Source organism: Heptranchias perlo, chromosome 17, assembly GCF_035084215.1.
Source record: "Heptranchias perlo isolate sHepPer1 chromosome 17, sHepPer1.hap1, whole genome shotgun sequence".
Lineage (NCBI taxonomy): Eukaryota > Metazoa > Chordata > Chondrichthyes > Hexanchiformes > Hexanchidae > Heptranchias > Heptranchias perlo.
In genome coordinates, this window is record NC_090341.1 from 3,236,831 (window position 1) to 3,257,865 (window position 21,035).

General features: G+C 48.6%; 2 long non-coding RNA genes across 2 annotated transcripts in view; one reads left to right on the forward strand and one right to left on the reverse strand.

Moving 5' to 3' along the window:
* Positions 1–21,035, forward strand: part of LOC137333982 (uncharacterized) — a 58,838-nt gene that overhangs the window by 24,851 nt on the left and 12,952 nt on the right. The window contains exon 2 of the long non-coding RNA XR_010966024.1: positions 3,130–3,214. This is a non-coding gene — a long non-coding RNA (uncharacterized lncRNA). The remainder of the gene's footprint in view (positions 1–3,129; positions 3,215–21,035) is intronic.
* LOC137333983 (uncharacterized) overlaps positions 1–21,035 on the reverse strand; it is a 40,268-nt gene that overhangs the window by 15,603 nt on the left and 3,630 nt on the right. The window lies entirely within an intron of this gene.

Here is a 21,035-nt window from a genome sequence, read left to right on the forward strand (position 1 = left end):
CGTTTAAACCCCCTCCCAACAGCACGAGTGAACCTCCCCGCAAGGACATTGGTCCCAGCTCTGTTGAGGAGCAACCTGTCCGGCCCGTACAGGACCCACCTCCCCCCAGAACTGGTCCTAATGCTCCAGGATTCTGAAGCCCTCCCTCCTGCACCATCTCTCCAGCCACACATTCATCTGCTCTATCCTCCTATTTCTATACTCGCTAGCGCGTGGCACCGGGAGTAATCCGGAGATTACTACCTTTGAGGTCCTGCTTGTTAATCTCCTTCCTAACTCCTTAAAATCTGCCTGCAGGACCTCATCCCTCTTTCTGCCTATTTTGTCGGTACTGATATGGACCACCACCTCTGGCTGTTCACCACCCCCACCCCCCCCCACATCTGCAGAATATTCTGCAGGCGCTCAGTGACATCCTTGACCCTGGCATCAGGGAGGCAACATATCCGCAGATCATCCTGAAATCACGTCTGCAGCCGCAGAAAAGCCTGTCTGTTCCCCTAACTACAGAATCCCCTATCACTATTGCTCTCCTGACCTTTCTCCTCCCCCCGATCCCTGTACAGCTGAGCCACCCATGGTGCTGTGGACTTGGCTCTGGCTGCACTCCCCAGAGGTAACCCTCTCCCCCACCAGTATTCAGATACCGGTTAGAGAACGAGATGCCCTCAGTGGATCCTTGCACTACCTGCCTGGTCCTCCTTGTCTATCTGGCGGTCACCCAGTCCCCCTCTGCCTGCACTCTCTTAAGCTGCGGGGTGACCACCTCCTGAAACATGTTATCCACAAATCTCTCAGCCTCGCGGATGCACTGCAGCTGCTGCAGAATCTATTTAGTTCGAGTTAAGAAACAATAGAGGTGCCATTACACTACTAGGTTGGATTCTGTAGGCCAACAACCAGTGGGAAGGATAAAGAGGAGCAAATTTGCAGGGAAATTACAGAGAGGTGCAAAACACTTCAATCAGATCAGTCCTCAATCTTCTAAACTCACAGGAATACAAACCAAGTCTATACAACCTGTCCGCATAATTTAACTCTTTAAGCCCTGGTATCATTCTGCCTGAATCTACACTGCCCCCCCTCCCAACAACAGCAACAACTTGCATTTATATAGCGCCTTTAACGTAGTAAAACTTTCCAAAGCGCTTCACAGGAGCGATCAAACAAAATTTGACACCGAGCCACATATGGGGATATTAGGACAGGTGACCAAACGGTAGATTTTAAGGAGCATTTTAAAGGAGGAGAGGTTTAGGGAGGGAATTCCAGAGCTTAGGGCCCGGGCAGCTGAAGGCACGGCCGCCAATGGTGGAGCGATGAAAATCGGGGATGCGCGAGAGGCCAGAATTAGAGGAGCGCGGAGATCTCGGAGGCTGATACATCCTTCCTGCGGTGTGGTTCCCAAATCTGAGTTCATGGAGTCTGACCAAGGCTCTCCACAACTGGAGGGGGACTTGAACTCAGGACCTTCTGACTCAGAGGCGAGAGTGTGGACACTGAGCCCACGGCCTATGAAGGGTCCCCACCCTGGGGGACCTGCCGTGCCTTTCTAACATGTCCTGAAAGAGCGACAGATATTGGCCGAATAATATGTGAAAAGAAAACAACCCTGGATTCTCCTCCCGACCAAACCTCAGGAATTTCTGAGTGCGTTTGTTCCGGAACCATCTCAACACCAGCTTCTGATCAGCGAAATGTGGCCAAAGTGACCATGTGCTTCCAATTTGTCCTTCCCTGTTTTTGCTCCCAGTGGCTGCATCAATCAGTCCACGGGCCAAAACCATCAGTCGCAAGGCCCAATCCACGAAGCCTCCCCACAACGCACTGATAATGCTGCCCAGCCAGACTCCAACTTCACACAGAGCGACAGGAACAGGCCACTCCACTGTTCCCAATAGCAACGCAGATTCCCTTTACATAACTGCAACAACAAAAAGCAAAAAATACTACGGCTGCTGGAAGCCTGAAATAAACCCAGAAAAATGCTGGGAAACGTCCAGCGGGTCAGGCAGCATCTGTGGAGAGAGTGAGAGACAGAGTTAATGGGATCAATTTTAGGGGGCAATTGCGGGTGCGTTGGGGGCAGGGTTGTGGTGGGGGGGGGCGGGTGGGGGGATCTCCGAAAATCGCAGAAATCCCGTTCGGGTTCGGAAGCCGGCTCCAACCCGCTGACTTCCGAGTTTCCCAGGGACCCGCCTGCGTGCGCGCGGGCGACTCGAAAACGGATTAAAGCCGGTGCGATGACAGATAAAGAGCCAAATGTACCTCATTGAGGTATTTAGGGCACTTTACCTGGGACAGATGAAGTAATTGTAACGATTTTTAACTTACCCGGGCGGCTTGCTGATTCACACCTGGTGAAACCAGACATGAAGGGCCGGATCAGGGAAAAAGAATCAAAATAAATTACATAAAACACCATAGAAGGAAGTTAAAACACAAAATGAACCTACCTTTGCACCCTGCTCCGATGTCTCCCTCTCCGATCTCCCCCCTTCACCCACCCCCCCTGATATCCTTCCGATGTCCCCCTATTCACCCCCCCCCGATGTCCTCCTGATCTTCCCCTCTCCGCCCCCGATGTCCCCCTTGTCACCCCTGATCTTCCCCCCAATCTTCCCCTCGCCTCCCCTCTTCCCCCCAATCTCCCATTCTCCCCCCGATGATCCCCTCTCCCCGATCTTCCCTTCTCCCCCCGATCTTCCCCTCTCCCCCCGATCTCCCATTCTCCCCCCGATGATCCCCTCTCCCCCCGATCTTCCATTCTCCTCCCCGATCTTACCCACTCCCCACCCCCGATCTTCCATTCTCCCCCCTGGATCTTCCATTCTCCCCCCCAATCTTTCCCTCTTCCCCCCACCCCGATCTTCCATTCTCCCCCCTGGATCTTCCACTCTCCCCCACCAATCTTCCCCTCTCTCCCCCCCCCCGATCTTCCATTCTCCCCCACAATGTTCTCCTCTTCCCCCCCCCCCCCGATCTTCCCCTCTCCCCCCCCCCCCCCGATCTTCCATTCTCCCCCCTGGATCTTCCCTTCTCCCCCACGATCTTCCGTTCTAGCACCGGATGATGTCTTGCTCTCTCTCTTTCTCTCCCCCCACCCCCCCCACCAACCTCGCGTTGCAGCTCCTGACGGCAGCCAATCAATCGGATGCGAAACCCGGAGAGGACATTAATCATCATCAATCACCATGCGATCGTGTTGGAAACGGTGAGTTTTGCTCCTGCAGGTTTGCCTCGCGCACCTTCACTCCCCCTGCCCGCCCCTCCCACCTCGCTGCCAAACTGCCACCATTGCAAAATCGACCCCAATGTTTCAGGTCGATGACCTTTCATCAGAACTGGAAGAAGTTAAGAGATTTAACAGTTTCTGAGCAAGTGTAGGGCCAGAGAAAAGGGGAGGGTGTGATAGGACGGAAGGCTGGCGTGATTAAATGACAAAATGGATGATGGCGCAAAGCAAAAGAGGGTGGTAATTGGTCAAGTAAAGAAACAAAGGACAGTTCCAGAGGAGGTGTAAATGGTGAGAACAGAATAACAAAGGAGGAGGAAGCCTGGTAAATCTGACAAAGAGGAGATGGCTCCTGGAATTACCACACACTTTGGGGAAATGTAAGTGTTTTTGTGATAAGAACATAAGAACATAAGAAATTGGAGCAGGAGTAGGCCAATCGGCCCCTCGAGCCTGCTCCGCCATTCAATAAGATCATGGCTGATCTGATCCCAACCACAAATCTAAAGAACACAAGAAGTCGGAGCAGGACCCGGCCACATAGCCCCTGGGCCCTCTCCGCCACCCACAGGGCATTGACCGATCCGAACTCAGCTTCATGTCCAATTTCCTGCCCGCTCCCCATAACCCCTAATTCCCTTTACTTCTAGGAAACTGTCTATTTCTGTTTTAAATTTATTTAATGATGCAGCTTCCACAGCTTCCTGGGGCAGCAAATTCCACAGACCTACCACCCTCTGAGTGAAGAAGTTTCTCCTCATCTCAGTTTTGAAAGAGCAGCCCCTTATTCTAAGATTATGCCCCCTAGTTCTAGTTTCACCCATCTTTGGGAACATCCTTACTGCATCCACCCGATCAAGACCCTTCACAATCTTATATGTTTCAATAAGATCGCCTCTCATTCTTCTGAACTCCAATGAGTAGAGTCCCAATCTACTCAACCTCTCCTCATATGTCCGCCCCCTCATCCCCGGGATTAACCGAGTGAACCTTCTTTGTACTGCCTCGAGAGCAAGTATGTCTTTTCTTAAGTATGGAGACCAAAACTGTATGCAGTATTCCAGGTGCGGTCTCACCAATACCTTATATAACGAAAGTGAAGTTATTAAACATCCTGTTTTTCAGAGTTCAGTCTGTCACCTACAGTGTACCGGTGAACAGAGATTTTAATCATGGACCCAACTTTGCTACTCACCATTGGGCAGTCAATCAACTAGATTTGACATAACCACACATGCTTTCTAGACAAGTCACATGTAGAGTTTGTTTTGAGTCATTTGGAACATACTTGAGTTTTTGGGACCGATGCTTAGTGGGTTGTCCTGTGTCACGTAGACATCTTGTGACCCCAGAGAGAGAGAGAAGTCCGGTCTAAAGAGAGCTTTGGCGAAATGATTAATTAGCTCAGCAGTTTTGCGAAAATGGTTTTGTAAAGTGATTGTCAAAGGAAGTGAGAAATTAGAGAAACAAAAGCAATTTTCAAAATCATGAAGTGTTTTGATAGAGTAGATAGAGAGAAACTGTTCCCACTGACAGGAGGGTCGGTAACCAGAGGACGCAGATTTAAGATAATCGGCAAAAGAGCCAGAGGGGAGATGAGGAGAATTTTTTTTACGCAGCGAGTTGTGATGATCTGGAATGCGCTGCCTGAAAGGGCGGTGGAAGCAGATTCAATAATAACTTTCAAAAGGGAATTGGATAAATACTTGAAGGGGAGAAATTTGCAGGGCTACGGGGAAAGAGCAGGGGGAGTGGGACTAATTGGATAGCTCTTTCACAGAGCCAGCACAGACACGATGGGCCGAATGGCCTCCTCCTGTGCTGCATCATTCTGTGATTCTATTTTTCTGGTTTATGCACGCTCCTCTCCTCCTCTGCTGCGACCATTCACATTTCCTCTCGACACGATCTTTATTCTCGTTTAACTTCTCTCATTATCGTCTCCGTTTGTCTCACACCATCCTCACTTCTGTCATCTCCTGCCCCCCAATCACAGAGCTCTCCTCTTTTCTTTTCCCGCCCCCCTTTTTCCCCGCTTATGAACCATAACATCCGTAACATCTTCCAGTCCTGACCACAGGTCATCGACCTGAAAAGCTTATCTTTCTTCGCAGCTGCTGCCCCGACCCGCCGAGAGTTTCCAACATTCCCTGGTTTTGTTTCACATTTTCCAGCTTCCGCTGTATTTTGTAAAGTGATTCACTTCTGCAATGGTTTCAAAACATTTTACCTCTGTGGGTAACTGCTCATTGTATCACACCCTTGAGAGGCTGAGTGCGTTGCTTGTTGGACTAATGATTGCCACACACTTTGAGGGAATATTCGTGTTTTCGTGATGTGAATCAAAAGTGAAGTCATGTTCGATCCTGTTTTTCCAGAATAGTAAGCAAGAAAGAACTTGCATTTCTATCACGCCTTCCATGACCTCAGAACGACCCAAAGCTCTTTACAGCCAATGAAGTACTTTTGAAGCGTAGTCACTGTTGTAATGCAGGAAACATGACAGCCAATTTGTGCACAGCAAGATCCCAAAACAGCAATGAGATAATGATCAGAAAATCTGTTTTTTTAAGAACAGGAGTAGGCCAATCGGCCCCTCGAGCCTGCTCCGCCATTCAATAAGATCATGGCTGATCTTCAACCTCAACTCCACTTTCCTGCCCGATTCCCATATCCGTTGATTCCCTTAGAGTCCGAAAATCTATCCATCTCAGTCTTGAATATATTCAACGACTCAGCACCCACAGCCCTCTGGGGTAGAGAATTCCAAACAACCCTCTGAGTGAAGAAATTCCTCCTCATCTCAGTCTTAAATGGCCGACCCCTTATCCTGAGACTATGCCTAGAGACTTTTTTAGAGAAAAGAGCACCAGTCTGTTCAGCCTTTCCTGATAAGGATGTCCTCTCGGTTCTGGTATCATCCTTGTGAATCTTTTTTGCACCTTCTCCAATGCATCTATACCACTTTTTATAATGTGGAGACCAGAACTGTTCACAATACTCCAAGTGTGGTCTAACCAAGGTTCTATACAAGTTTAACATAACTTCTCTGCTTTTCAATTCTATCCCTCTAGAAATGAAACCCAGTGCTTGATTTACTTTTTTAATGGCCTTGTTAACCTGTGTTGCTACTTTGTGTATCTGTACCCCCAGATCCCTTTGCTCCTCTATCCCATTTAACAGTATGTTATTCTTCCTACCAAAATGCACCACCTCATACATATCTATATTCAACTTCATTTGCTAATTACACGCTCATTCTGTAAGTTTATTCATGTCCTTTTGCATTTTAACACATTCTTCCTTTGTATTAACCACACCCCCCAATTTGGTGTTGTCCGCAAATTTTGAAAATGTACTTCCGATTCCCGAGTCCAAATCGTTACTGCAAATCGTGAATAACAGTGGTCCCAGTCAGTCACCTCCAGGGTACCGGTGAACAGGAACCTTAATCACGGACACAACTTTAAATGGCACTATTTGAGTGAATTTTACATTCCTCAGTATTTCTCATAATAATTCCTCAGCTCCGATCCGCCAACGCACTCGTCCTCCACCCTCAATCTTCCCTTCTTACAATCTAAACCCAACCTTCGTGTCCCTTCCTGATTTGCCGAGTCACCTGCCTGACTCTTTTCAATCTCGATGGTTCCCGAACTGTGGGTCCTCAGCCTTTAATATTTATATGAAAATAACACACTCAATTTTTATTATTCATTCTGGGGATGTGGGCGTTGCTGGCAAGGCCGACATTTATTGCTCATCCCTAATTGCCCTTGAGTTTTTTTTTATTCGTTCATGGGATGTGGGCGTCGCTGGTGAGGCCAGCATTTATTGCCCATCCCTAATTGCCCTTGAGAAGGTGGTGGTGAGCCGCCTTCTTGAACCACTGCAGTCCGTGTGGTGAAGGTTCTCCCACAGTGCTGTTAGGAAGGGAGTTCCAGGATTTTGACCCAGCGACGATGAAGGAACGGCGATATATTTCCAAGTCGGGATGGTGTGTGACTTGGAGGGGAACGTGCAGGTGGTGTTGTTCCCATGTGCCTGCTGCCCTTGTCCTTCGAGGTGGTAGAGGTCGCGGGTTTGGGAGGTGCTGTCGAAGAAGCCTTGGCGAGTTGCTGCAGTGCATCCTGTGGATGGTACACACTGCAGCCACAGTGCGCCGGTGGTGAAGGGAGTGAATGTTTAGGGTGGTGGATGGGGTGCCAATCAAGCGGGCTGCTTTGTCCTTGATGTTGTCGAGCTTCTTGAGTGTTGTTGGAGCTGCACTCATCCAAGCAAGTGGAGAGTATTCCATCACACTCCTGACCTGTGCCTTGTAGATGGTGGAAAGGCTTTGGGGAGTCAGGAGGTGAGTCACTCGCCGCAGAATACCCAGCCTCTGACCTGCTCTTGTAGCCACAGTATTTATATGGCTGATCCAGTTAAGTTTCTGGTCAATGGTGACCCCCAGGATGTTGATGGTGGGGGATTCGGCGATGGTAATGCCATTGAATGTCAAGGGGAGGTGGTTAGACTCTCTCTTGTTGGAGATGGTCATTGCCTGGCACTTATCTGGCACGAATGTTACTTGCCACTTATCAGCCCAAGCCTGGATGTTGTCCAGGTCTTGCTGCATGCGGGCTCGGACTGCTTCATTATTTGAGGGGTTGCGAATGGAACTGAACACTGTGCAATCATCAGCGAACATCCCCATTTCTGACCTTATGATGGAGGGAATGTCATTGATGAAGCAGCTGAAGATGGTTGGGCCTAGGACACTGCCCTGAGGAACTCCTGCAGCAATGCCATGGGGCTGAAATGATTGGCCTCCAACAACCACTACCATCTTCCTTTGTGCTAGGTATGAGTCCAGCCACTGGAGAGTTTTCCCCCTGATTCCCATTGACTTCAATTTTACTCGGGCTCCTTGGTGCCACACTCGGTCAAATGCTGCCTTGATGTCAAGGGCAGTCACTCTCACCTCACCTCTGGAATTCAGCTCTTTTGTCCATGTTTGGACCAAGGCTGTAATGAGGTCTGGAGCCGAGTGGTCCTGGCGGAACCCAAACTGAGCATCGGTGAGCAGGTTATTGGTGAGTAAGTGCCGCTTGATAGCACTGTTGACGACACCTTCCATCACTTTGCTGATGATTGAGAGTAGACTGATGGGGCAGTAATTGGCTGGATTGGATTTGTCCTGCTTTTTGTGGACAGGACATACCTGGGCAATTTTCCACATTGTCGGGTAGATGCCAGTGTTGTAGCTGTACTGGAACAGCTTGGCTGGAGGCGCAGCTAGTTCTGGAGCAAAAGTCTTCAGCACTACAGCTGGGATGTTGTCCGGGCCCATAGCCTTTGCTGTATCCAGTGCACTCAGCCGTTTCTTGATATCACGTGGAGTGAATCGAATTGGCTGAAGACTGGCTTCTGTGATGGTGGGGATATCGGGAGTTTTATACAACGAGTGGTCCTGGGGTTTGCTTAGGCCCAATTCTGAAGGCATTAAGAGTCAACCACGTTGGTGTGGGGACTGGGTCAGTAATCCAGGGAACATAGCCAGGATTCTGACCTGAAGCCGGGAAGGGAGCGGGGGTCGAATCACGGATGGGAAACCCAGAAGTCGGGATTGTCTGGACATCGTTATGATTTTGACATAAGGACGTCTTTTTTTTTGTCGGTTTCCTGTCCGATAGGCCGGCCTGATTGACAGGCTGGTCTCAGTCGGACGGGAGCAGAGCGAGGAAGAGGACGTGAAAAGGTAAGTCCGGATTGGGGCGGGGGCAGGGGCATGGGTGGGCATGGTGGCATTGTTGGGCACGGTGGCACTGAGGGGCATGGGGTTTACGGGGGAGGGTCAGTCATCGGGTGGGGGAGGGTAAGTCAGTCATCGGCGGTGGGGGGGGGGGGGGATTTGGGGGTCATGGGGGACGGCGATCAGGTGTCAGTCACCGGGGGTGGGGGGTGGGGGGGGTCAGTCGCTGAGGGGGGGTTCGGGATCGGGGGTTCGCAATTGTTGTGGGGGGGGGGGGTCCTCGATCATCGGGTGGGTCGCTGCAGGTAGGCTTGTTGGGCCTGGGGAACCATTCCTGCTCCTCCGGGCCCACAAGCTGTGTCAGAAAGGCACCTACCTGAAATTGGGGGTCTTCTCGCCTCCTCTCATATGGCGTGAGGGAGAAGGCCCTGGAATCCTGGCCACCAGGGGTTAAAATCACAAAACCTTTCAAAATGGAGGCCCTCAGCCTCCTGGAAAGGTTTTAGTGACCAACCCGCCTCCTGAGAGTGGGTTGGTTGCCTGGTCCTCATCCCACCCCCATGGAAACCGGAAATGGGCGGGTTGGGGGCTGGTCTGAAGTTATTGCAATTTTCAATGCCCCCCCCCCCCACCCACCGCCCCTAACCCCACCCGTTATTCCCAATTAAAATCCTGCCCCTTGAGTTCAAATCCCACCACCGTCGCAATTTGAGAATTTGAATTCTGATTTTAAAAAAATCTGGAAATAAAAAGACCATAAAAAAAATTAGTGACCGCGAAGCTGTCGGATTGTCCGAAAAACCCAACTGGTTCACTATTGCCCTTTAGGGAAGGAAACCTGCCGTCCTTACCCGGTCTGGGCCTATATGTGACTCCTGTCCCCACACCAATGTGGTTGACTGTTAACTGCTCTCTGAAGTGGCCCAGCAAACCCCTCAGTTGTAATTATGGATGTGCAATAAACCCTTCATTCGCTATAATACTTCTGCAGTATCGATCTGCTTTTCAGTTCTATCCCTCTAGAAATGAACCCCAGTGCTTGGTTTGCCTTTTTATGGCCTTATTAACCTGCATTGCTATTTTAGTGATTTGTGTATCTGTACCCCCAGATCCCTCTGCTCCTCTACCCCATTTAGACTCTTATTATTCAAGCAGTCTGTGGCCTCCTTATTCTTCCTACCAAAATGTACCACCTCACACTTATCTATATTGAAATTCATTTACCAATTACACGTCAATTCTGTAAGTTTATTAATCTCTTCCTGTATTTTGTCTCCTCAGTATTAACCACACCCCCCAATTTGGTGTCGTCCGCAAATTTTGAAATTGTACTTCCGATTCCCGAGTCCAAATCGTTGATGTAAATGGTGAACAACAGTGGTCCCAGCACCGATCCCTGGGGAACACCACTTCCCACCATTTGCCAATCTGTGTAACTACCTTTAACCCCTACTCTCTGTTTTCTGTTTTGTAGCCAGCTTGCTATCCATTCTGCTACCTGTCCCCTGACCCCACGTACTCTGACCTTAGTCATGAGTCTAATATGCGGTACCTTATCAAAGGCCTTTTGAAAATCCAAACATATTAAATCTACTACATTCCCCTTGTCTACCCTTTCTGTTACTTCTTCAAAGAACTCAATAAGGTTGGTCAAACACGACCTTCCCTTTTGAAATCTGTGCTGACTCTTTGTTATATTTTCGGTTTCTAGATGTTTTTCTATTACATCTTTGAGTAAAGATTCCATTATCTTTCCCACCACCCACGTTAAGCTAATTGGTCTATAGTTCCCTGGACTGGTTCTATCTCCTTTTTAAATAAAGGAATCACATTATCTGTCCGCCAGTCCTCTGGCACTATTGTTTTTCTAATGAATTTTTATATATGTGTAATAGTGCCTCTGCTATCTCTTCCTGAACTGCTTTTAATATGCACGGATACAATCCATCCGGACCAGGGGTTTTATCCCCTCTCAGTTTGATTAGTTTATCAATTATCTCTCGCCTTTCCAATTTAAATATTTTTATATCTTTTTTGATCTCTTCTTCTAATGTCATGCCCACCATGTTAGTCTCTCTGGTAAATACTGAGGCAAAGTAATTATTTAATATTTCTGCCATTTCGCTGTCATTACCTGTGAGTTCATCGTGTGTTTCCCTTATTGGCCCTATCACCGTCCCTATCCTGATATTTCTTCTGTTATTTATGTGTCTGTGGAATACTTTTTCTTTTTATATTCCTTGATAATTTAATTTCATAGTTTTTCTTTGCCTTCTATCTCATTGTACTTTTGATTTCTTTCCCAACCTTTCCCTATTCCCTCCTGTCATCCTCTCCTTTGTTGTCTGTGTACTCAGTGTCTGCCTTTGTCTTTAGTTTCAATTTTGCCCTAATTTCTGTATTCATCCATGGTGTTTTATTATTGGCTAGTTTGTTGCTTTTTAGTGGGATATATTCCTCCAGGACTGTATTGATCACCGTTTTAAATGTTTCCCTCTGCTGTTCTATTTCCCTATTTGTCAGTAACTTTTCCCAGTTTATTTTCCCGAGTTCCATTCTCACCTCCTTAAAATCAACTTTTTTTCCAATGTATTACTTTGGTCTTTGTCTCCTCTGCCAAAACTGTCCAATATTCCAGGATCATCCTGGGGAGCAAAGATAACAACCCCCCCCAACTTCTTTTCTCCACTACCAGCCATCTCCTTAAACCCCTCTCCCCTGTCCCCTCCACCCTCACCTCCAACAACAAGTGCGAGGAGCTCGTGGACTTCTTTGCCACTAAGATTGAGACCATCTGTTCAGCTGGCTGTGCCCTCCATTCCCTGTGCCCACCAAGCCAAACCCCCCCCCCCATGCTGCCCCCCCACTCTAGCCCTGAACCTGGGTCTCTCTCGAGTTTATCTCCTATCCCCGCTCATGCCCTCTCCGAGCTCATCTTTCCATGAGATCCACTTCCTGCACTATTGACCCCATTTCCACTAAACTGCTGACCATCCAACTTCCCTCAATTTTAAAATTCTGATCCTTGTGTTCAGATCCTTCATGGTCTCGCCCTTCCCTACCTCTGTAACCTCCTCCAGATCTACAACCCTCCAAGAACTCTGCGATCCTCCAATTCTGGTCTCTTGCGCATCCCCCCTCCCTTTGTCCCACCATTGGCGGCCGTGCTTTCAGTCAAGGCCCTAAGCTCTGGAATTCCCTCCCTAAACCTCTCCGCCTCTCCCCCCTCTCTCCTCCTTTAAGACCCTGCTTAAAACCTGCCTCTTTGACCGAGCTTTTGGTCACCTGTCCTAATGTCTCCTTCTTGGGGTTGGTGTCAATTTTTGCCTGATTACGCTCCTGTGAAGCACCTTGGGATGTTATATAAATGCAAGTTGCTGCTCTTCATGGCCTTGCCAGTGACGTGCACATCCCGAGAATGAATTTTTAATAAAGCATTGCACTCATACAAAGCTCAAGGGTGTTCAGGAGGCCTGCATTCTATCAAGTGTTGCTGTTTTGATTTGCAGACATAAATTTGCCTTGAAACAGGTTCAGGCTTTCCAAAAAAAAATTGGAGAACCGGGCCCTCTTCTTCCAAAGACGTAGGGACTCGATAAGATCAATTATCTGCGACGCTTTGACACTTCTAACTGTTCCAGACTAATGTGGGAAACTGTAAAAACTTTGTCAACCTTCCGCCAGGTTTGCGAAGAGAGGAAGGTTCTGCCTTCGCTCTTCGAGGTGAGACGGAAAGCTCCTGAGATACGCGTCTGAAACCAATCAATTCAGTTGTCAGCTCGAGCACAAGTTGCATAAATATTTAGAGGACTTCTCGGGATGGAAATAGTACCCACGGCCTCCACTTCAGGAAAAGAAAATAATCATTGCTTTTGTTGGGAATTAATTGAATAACGTTCTCCTGTCCAAAGACCTTGATTGTGGACAGGTCCTCCAGACAGGCTCAGCCCGAGTATTGTGTCCAACTCTGGGCACCATACTTCGGGAAGGACATCAAGGCCTTGGAGAGGGTGCAGAGGAGATTTACTAGAATGGAAACAGGGAATGAGGGACGTCAGTTACGTGGAGAGGCTGGAGAAGCTCGGGCTGTTCTCCTTAGAGCAGTGAAGGTTGAGGAGATATGAGGGGCTTTGATCGAGTAGATTGGGAGAAACCGTTTCTACTGGCAGGAGGGTCGGTAACCAGAGGTACACAGATTTAAGGTAATTGGCAGAAGAACCGGGGTTGGGGGGAAGGGGGGGTGAGGGGAAATTTTTTACACAGCGAATTATTATGAGCTGAAGTGCACAGTCAGTGAAGTATAGTCACTGTTGTAATGCAGGAGATACGGCAGCCAATTTGCACACAGCAAGATCCCACAAAGAGCAATGAGATAAATGATCTGTTTTAGTGATGTTGGTTGAGGGATAAATATTTGTCAGGACACTGGGGAGTACTCCCCGGCTCTTCTTTAAACACTGTGATTCTTTTATGCCCTCTTATGGGGGTAGACGGGGCCTTGGTTTAACGTCTCATCTGAAAGACAGCCACTTCTGATGGTGCAGCACTCCCTCGGTACTGCACTGAAGTGCCAGCCTGGATTATGTGTTCAAGGCTCTGGATTGGGGCTTGACCCCATGACCTTCTTACTCAGAGGTGAGAGTGCTACCCACTGAGTCACAATACTTGCACACCCCTCCAAAGCACTCACGTTCCTCCAATTCTGGCCTCTTGTCCATCCCCCATTCCCTTCGGTCGACCATTGACGGCCGTACCTTCTCGGCCCTAAGCTCTGGAATTCCCTCCCTAAGCCTCTGCAGCTCTCACTCCTCCTTTAAGACACATTTAAAACCTACCTTCGGATGCACAATTTCAAAATTTGCGGACACCACCAAATTGGGGGGGTTTGGTTAATACTGAGGAGAACTGCGACAAAATACAGGAAGACATTAATAAACTCGCAGAATGGGTGTGTAATTGGCAAATGAATTTCAAAATGGATAAGTGTGAGTTGGTTCATTTTGGGAGAAAGAATAAGGAGGAAAATGTATCATAGAATTATAGAAAGGTTACAGCACGGAAGGAGGCCATTCGGCCCATCGAGTCCGCACTGGCTCTATGCAAGAGCAATCCAGCTAGTCCCACTCCCCCGCTCTTTCCCCGTAGCCCTGCAAATTTTTTCCTTTCTAGTACTGATCCAGTTCCCTTTTGAAGGCCATGATTGAATCTGCCTCCACCACCCCCTCGGGCAGTGCATTCCAGATCCTAACCACTCGCTGTGTAAAAAAGTTTTTCCTCATGTCACCTTTGGTTCTTTTGCCAATCACATTAAATCTATGTATTTCTGCCAATGGGAACAGTTTCTCTCTATCTACTCTGTCTAGACCCTTCATGATTTTGAACACCTCTATCAAATCTCCTCAGAACCATCTCTGTTCCAAGGAGAACAATCCCAGCTTCTCCAGTCTATCCACGTAACTAAAGTCCCTCATCCCTGGAATTATTCTAGTAAATCTCCTCTGCACCCTCTCTAAGGCCTTCACATCTTTCCTAAAGTGCGGTTCCCAGAACTGGACACAATACTCCAGTTGTGGCTGAACCAGTGTTTTATAAAGGTTCATCATGACTTCCTTGCTTTTGTACTCTAGGCCTCTATTTGTAAAGCCCAGGACCCCATATGCTTTTTTAACCACTTTCTCAACCTACCCTGTCACCTTCAATGATTTGTGCACATAAACCCCCAGATCTCTCTGTTCCTGTACCCCTTTTAGAATTGTGCCCTCTAGTTTATATTGCCTCTCCTCGTTCTTCCTACTGAAATGTATCACTTCACATTTTTCTGTGTTAAATTTTATCTGCCACGTGTCCGCCCATGCCACCAGCCTGTCTATATCCTCTTCAAGTCTATCACTATTCTCCTCACTGTTTACTACCCTTCCAAGTTTTATGTCGTCTGTAAATTTTTGAAATTGTGCCCTGTACACCCAAGTCCAAGTCATTAATATATCTCAAGAAAAGCAGTGGTCCCAGCACCGACCCCTGGGGAACACCACTGTACACCTCCCTCCAGTCCGAAAAACAACCGTTCACCACTACTCTCTGTTTCCTGTCCCTTAGCCAATTCTCTATCCATGTTGCTACTGCCCCCTTTATTCCATGGGACACAATCTTGATGATAAGCCTACCGTGCGGCACTTTATCAAACGCCTTTTGAAAGTCCATATACACCACATCAACTACATTGCCCTCATCTACCCTCTCTGTTACCTCATCAAAAAACTCTATCAGGTTAGTTAAACATGATTTGCCTTTAACGAATCCGCGCTGGCTTTCCCTAATCAATCCACACTTGTCCAAGTGACTGTTAATTCTGTCCCGGATTATCGTTTCTAAAGGCTTTCCCACCACTGAGGTTAAACTGACTGACCTATAATTGCTGGGTTTATCCTTACACCCTGTTTTGAACAAGGGTGTAACATTTGCAATTCTCCTTTCTGAGAGTCTAAATGGGGTAGAGGATCACAAATCATCAAAAGTAGCGACACAGGTTAATAAGGCCAAAAAAAAGCAAACCAAGCACTGGGGTTCATTTCTAGAAGGATAGATTTGAAAGGCAGAGAAGTAATGTTAAAACTTGTATAGAACCTTGGTTAGACCACTCTGGTCTCTATATTATAAAAAGGATATACAGGCAGTGGCGAAGATGCAAAAGGATTTACTAGGATGATGCCAGAACTAGAGAATATACTTATCAGGAAAGATTGAACAGGTTGGGGCTTTTTTCTCTAGAAAAGAAAAGGCTGAGGGGTGACCTGATCGAGGTCTTTAAAATTATGAAAGGGTTTGATAGGGTGGACGTAGAGAAGATGTTTCCATTAATGGGATAGACCAGAACTAGGGGTCATAAATATAAGATAGTCACTAATAAATCCAATCGGGAATTCAGGAGAAACTTCTTTACCCAGAGAGTGGTGAGAATGTGGAACTCACTCCCACAAGGAGTAGTTGAGGTGAATAGTATAGATACATTTAAGGGGAAACTGGATAAACACATGAGGGAGAAAGGAATAGAAGGATATGCTGATAGGGTGAGATGAAGTAGGGAGGGAGGAGGCTCGTGTTGAGCATAAACACCGGGATAGACCTGTTGGGCCGAATGGCCTGTTTCTGTGCTGTAAATTCTATGTATTACCTCTTTGAACAAGCTTTTGGTCACCAGTCCTGATATCTCCTCTTTTGGCTCAGTGTCCAATTATTCTCTGATTTACGCTCCTGTGAAGTGCTTTGGGATCTTTCACTACGTTAAAGGCACTGAATAAATGAAAGTTGTTGTCAATATAAGTGGGAAATGCTTCACATCAATGTGCAAGTATTAGTATAACCGCAGCCTATATGAGCCTTGGTTCCTTGCTCCATATTAATGAAGAACGTCTTTGATCCTGCCTCTCTCTCCTGTACTCAATATTTACCTGAAAATAATCCTCGTTGTTTATAAATAATTGGTTAGGTGGATCTTGGTGTCTCTAGACTCCTCTATGCTGTCTATCTTGCCCCTGGAGGCAGCCCTTCAAGTCACACACCATCCCGACTTGGAAATATATCGCCGTTCCTTCATCGTCGCTGGGTCAAAATCCTGGAACTCCCTTCCTAACAGCGCTGTGGGAGAACCTTCACCACACGGACTGCAGCGGTTCAAGAAGGCGGCTCACCACCACCTTAGAACATAAGAAATAGGAGCAGGAGTAGGCCAATCGGCTCCTCGAGCCTGCTCCGCCATTCAATAAGATCATGGCTGATCTGATCCTAACCTCAAATCTAAAGAACACAAGAAGTAGGAGCAGGACCCGGCCACTCAACCTCTGGGCCCGCTCCGCCTTGACCGATCCGAACTCAGCTTCATGTCCAATTTCCTGCCCGCTCCCCGTAACCCCTAATTCCCTTTACTTCTAGGAAAGAACTTCTCAAGGGCAATTAGGGATGTGCAATAAATGCTGGCCTCGCCAGCGACGCCCACATCCCGTGAACGAATAAAAAGAAAACAAAGACAACGTGGGATTTAAATAGCTTTCAGGAGTGCTGTAACGCTCTTAACTACCTTGGGTATCAGTGATCAAACTATAAACTGGAATCCCATCAGTATTAGTGTGTGGCAGACGGAGAATGTGAATGTGACTCACTGTCTCGACCTGTTGCCATGCCTTCTGGTTCAAGTTTTTCTTTATATGTAACCTTTCCACCAAACCTAACGTGTTTACCTATTTATATAATGCTGTTGAATTATTCAGTGACTCACCTGTATCTGTAGTGTCACTTCACACTTCCTGCAGTGCATTCTCCTCAATTTGCAAATACCTGTAACAACAACTTGCATTTATATAGCGCCTTGGATGTAGTAAAATGCCCCAAGCTGCTTCACAGGAGCGATTATCAAACAAAATTTGACACCGAGCCACATAAGGTGATATTAGGACAGGTGACCAAAAGGTGAACAAAGAGGTAGGTTTTAAGGAGCGTCTTAAAGGAGGAGAGAGAGGTGGAGAGAGAGGTTTAGGGAGGGAATTCCAGTGTTTAGGATCTAGCCAGCTGAAGGCCCGGCCACCATTGGTGGGGCGAAGGAAATTGGGGATGTGCAAGAGGCCAAAATTGGAGGAGCGCAGAGATCTCGGAGGGTTGAAGGGCTGGAGGAGGTTACAGAGATAGGGAGGGGGTGAGGCCATGGAGGGATTTGAAAACAAGGATGAGGATTTTAAAATCGAGGTGTTCCCGGACCGGAAGCCAATGTAGGTCAGCGAGCACAGCGGGTGATGGGTGAACGGGACTCGGTGTGAGTTAGGATACGGGCAGCAGAGTTTTGGATGAGCTTAACTTTACGGAGGGAGGAAGGTGGCAGGCCGGCCAGGAGAGCATTGGAATAGTCTGTATTTCTGTGAGTCCCAATTTTATCATGAGCATGATTTTGATACATATTAATGAATTGGACTTGGGTGTACAGGGCACAGTTTCAAAATTTGCAGATGGCACAAAACTTGGAAGGGTAGTGAACAGTGAGGAGGATAGTGATAGACTTCAAGAGATATGGACAGGCTGGTGGAATGGGCGGACACGTGGCAGATGAAATTTAATGCAGACAAGTGCGAAGTGGTACATTTTGGCTGGAAGAATGAGTAGAGGCAAAATAAACTAGAGGGCACAACTCTAAAAGGGGTACAGTGAGACCTGGGGGTATATGTGCACAAATCGTTGAAGGTGGCAGGGCAGGTTGAGAAAGCGGTTAAAAAAGCATACAGGATCCTGGGCTTTATAAATAGAGGCATAGGGGCCGATTTTCGGATGACCGAGTGGGTGCGTTGGGGGCAGGGGGGGGGGGGCTCCTAAAATGGCGGAATCCCGGAGCAGGTTCGGAGCCCGGCTCCAACCCACTCACTTCCGGGTTCTCCAATGACGCGCTCAGGTGCGCGCGCAGCTCCTGCATGCGGGACTCCCACCGGCAAGTAAAGCTGGCGGGATGATAATTTAGATACTTATTTAGCTAGTTGAGATACTTGACAGAGCTCATTGACAGGACATTTTGGCAGGGGTGCAATTTTGAAGGATCCTCAGCGTGTTTCCTGTGCTGTGGGAAACGCTCCCTGTTGGAGCAGACGTGTTTCAGCCAGCAGCCAGTGGGAAATGCAAAGGATTTTTTTGACAGTTGGGGGGAAAACCTCATTTATTGCAGCAGGGCACTCTGTCACTTCAGACAAAGTTTTGGCTGAAACACCTTTGTCTTTCCACTCAAAATTATTGATTTATATCCTAAACTCTACTGTGCAAACACATTTACCTACTTTGCGAACCCCCTCAAACTCACACCGTCAGGATGGGGGACGCCATGCATTCATCACTTCATCCGAGGACGAGCAACATCACCAGCCTCGCCAGGCATGCCGTCCACCTCCGCCACGTGGATCTCCACAACACAGTGCTGCACCACAGGCACCTGCACAAAATAGTCGTGCAACTACACATACACCCACTGTAGGGTGACCCAATGGGTGGCATCAAGTGTGGGTGCTCATGGTGAACATCATGAAAAGGACTTATTACACAACCCAGTCAAGAATGGCCAAGACGTGGCAGTAGTGGTGACAATAATAATATTTAATGTGAGTTGAACAAAAATCAAATATAAATAAAAAACATGACAAACCGTCAAACACCCTTGTGAATCCCCTTTGTGCTCACAAAACCTTTGCCTTTCTCTTCCGACTACTCCTATGTGGTTCTCCCCTGTGGCTGCAGCAGAGGTAGTGCCAGGTTGCTCTTGTCCATGCCCTGACCGATTAGATGCTTTGGGCCGACGCCCTCTGGGTTTCGGTGCCCGTGACGGCCCCTCCAAAGACTGCTCCACCTGCACCTGTGCAGGGGCAGACTCGGCCACCTGGAGAGGAGGCAGCATTGCGGGTACTGGTTGAGAGGGGGGCAACGGGTGAGACGTGGGAGCGCTTTGAGTGGTGTCCCCACTTCCATGTCCCTTTTCGCCATCATCCCTCTCCTGGGCCAGGCCCAGATCACTCCTTCCACCCTGCTGGACGACAGTTTGGAGGACATGTGTGAAGCTTTGTAAGGCCAGTGCTAGTGTATCTGCCTGCCTGTTTAAGGCGGCAGAAAGTTGCTCACCCTGAGTCCGAAAGGCCGTTTTCAGGGCCTCAGTGGACCCATTGTTGAGCCGTGCTTGAAGCTCGATGGAGGCTAGCCTTCCCTCCATCGCAGACATTCCCGCACTTACCCGCGACACTATCTCAGAGATGCCCTCACGTCCCTGTGACAGTATCTCAGAGATCCCCTCCTGTACCTAAGCCACCATTCCACTCATGCAGGAGTTGGACTCCTCCATCCTCTGCGCGATTGTGGAGAGTGCGCGTGGCACCTGTTCCAGCACCTCGCAAATGTGCTGCTGCCCCTCGATCATTCTCCTTTTAAAGGATGGCCCCCAGGGTTCAGCATCTGTGTCCAGTTGAGCAGAGCCTGGGGAGGAGTGCTCCCACCGACTCGGACTCTCCACAGCTGCCCCTGCCACCAGTGTCTGCTCGTGCTCACATGTGTGTGGTGACTCACCATGTGCGACCCCAACTAACTGCGGACGGGGACCCACCAAGGTGTGTGTATCTGCGCTGGTGGATGGCTCGCTCAGATCGTGACGGTGCCCCCTCAGAGGCCGGCAGGTCCTCTGAGGAATCGCCCTCCGCAGTCACAGCGGTCGCTGAAGGCCCTGTAAGAGAACAGAAGGCAATATTAAGCATGGTGACAGATGTTGAGGTGCTGAAGGTGGCGAGGCATGTTAACATCATTTGCTATTGTGAGTGCTGAATGTTAAAGTTCTGTCACCAGCCGTTTGTCGGGTGCCAGTCTCGGCGTCCCCGACGGACAGGCACTCGAGGGTGCGGCTCACTTCAAGAGCCTCCTGCTCCGCGTCCGTGAGGACGATCTGATGTTGCGGCCCCCCCCACCTCCGGTCTTCGCCCTCTCCCGTGTATTCTGGGCTCTCTTCTCCTATAAGGGGAGAAAGCAGAGAGGCGTGAGTGAGGGATATCACGTGGCCAACCGCTGAATGCATTGGTTTGGGTGAGGCTGACCATGAAAGAGATGCATCAGAGGGTGAGTATGAGACTGGGCCATGAGATTGTATGAGGATTGGGTTGAGTGGTAGTGGTGGGATGAGTACTGGGGAGGTGAGTAAGTGCAGGTAAGTTGAGGATGAGGTTTGAGTGGGTGTGAGGAGTGATGTGATAGAGTAGTATTGGCAGTGCAGGAGGAGTTGTGGGGTGGGGGCGGTGATGTGGAAGACGGAGTGTAGGGGAATGAGTAAGTGTGCTCACTTTGACTGACCTAGTTAGGTCATTGAAGCGCTTCCTGCACTGGATCCAGGTGCAGGAGATGTTGCTGCTGCTGGTGACCTCCTCTGCCACCTCAAGCCAGGCCTTCTTGGTGGCAGAGACAGGCCACTTCCTCCCGTCCGCCGTGTAGAAAATATCCCTCCTCCTCCTCACCCCATCCAGTAGGATCTGGAGTGAGGCATCAGTAAATCTGGGAGCAGCCTTTCCCCTA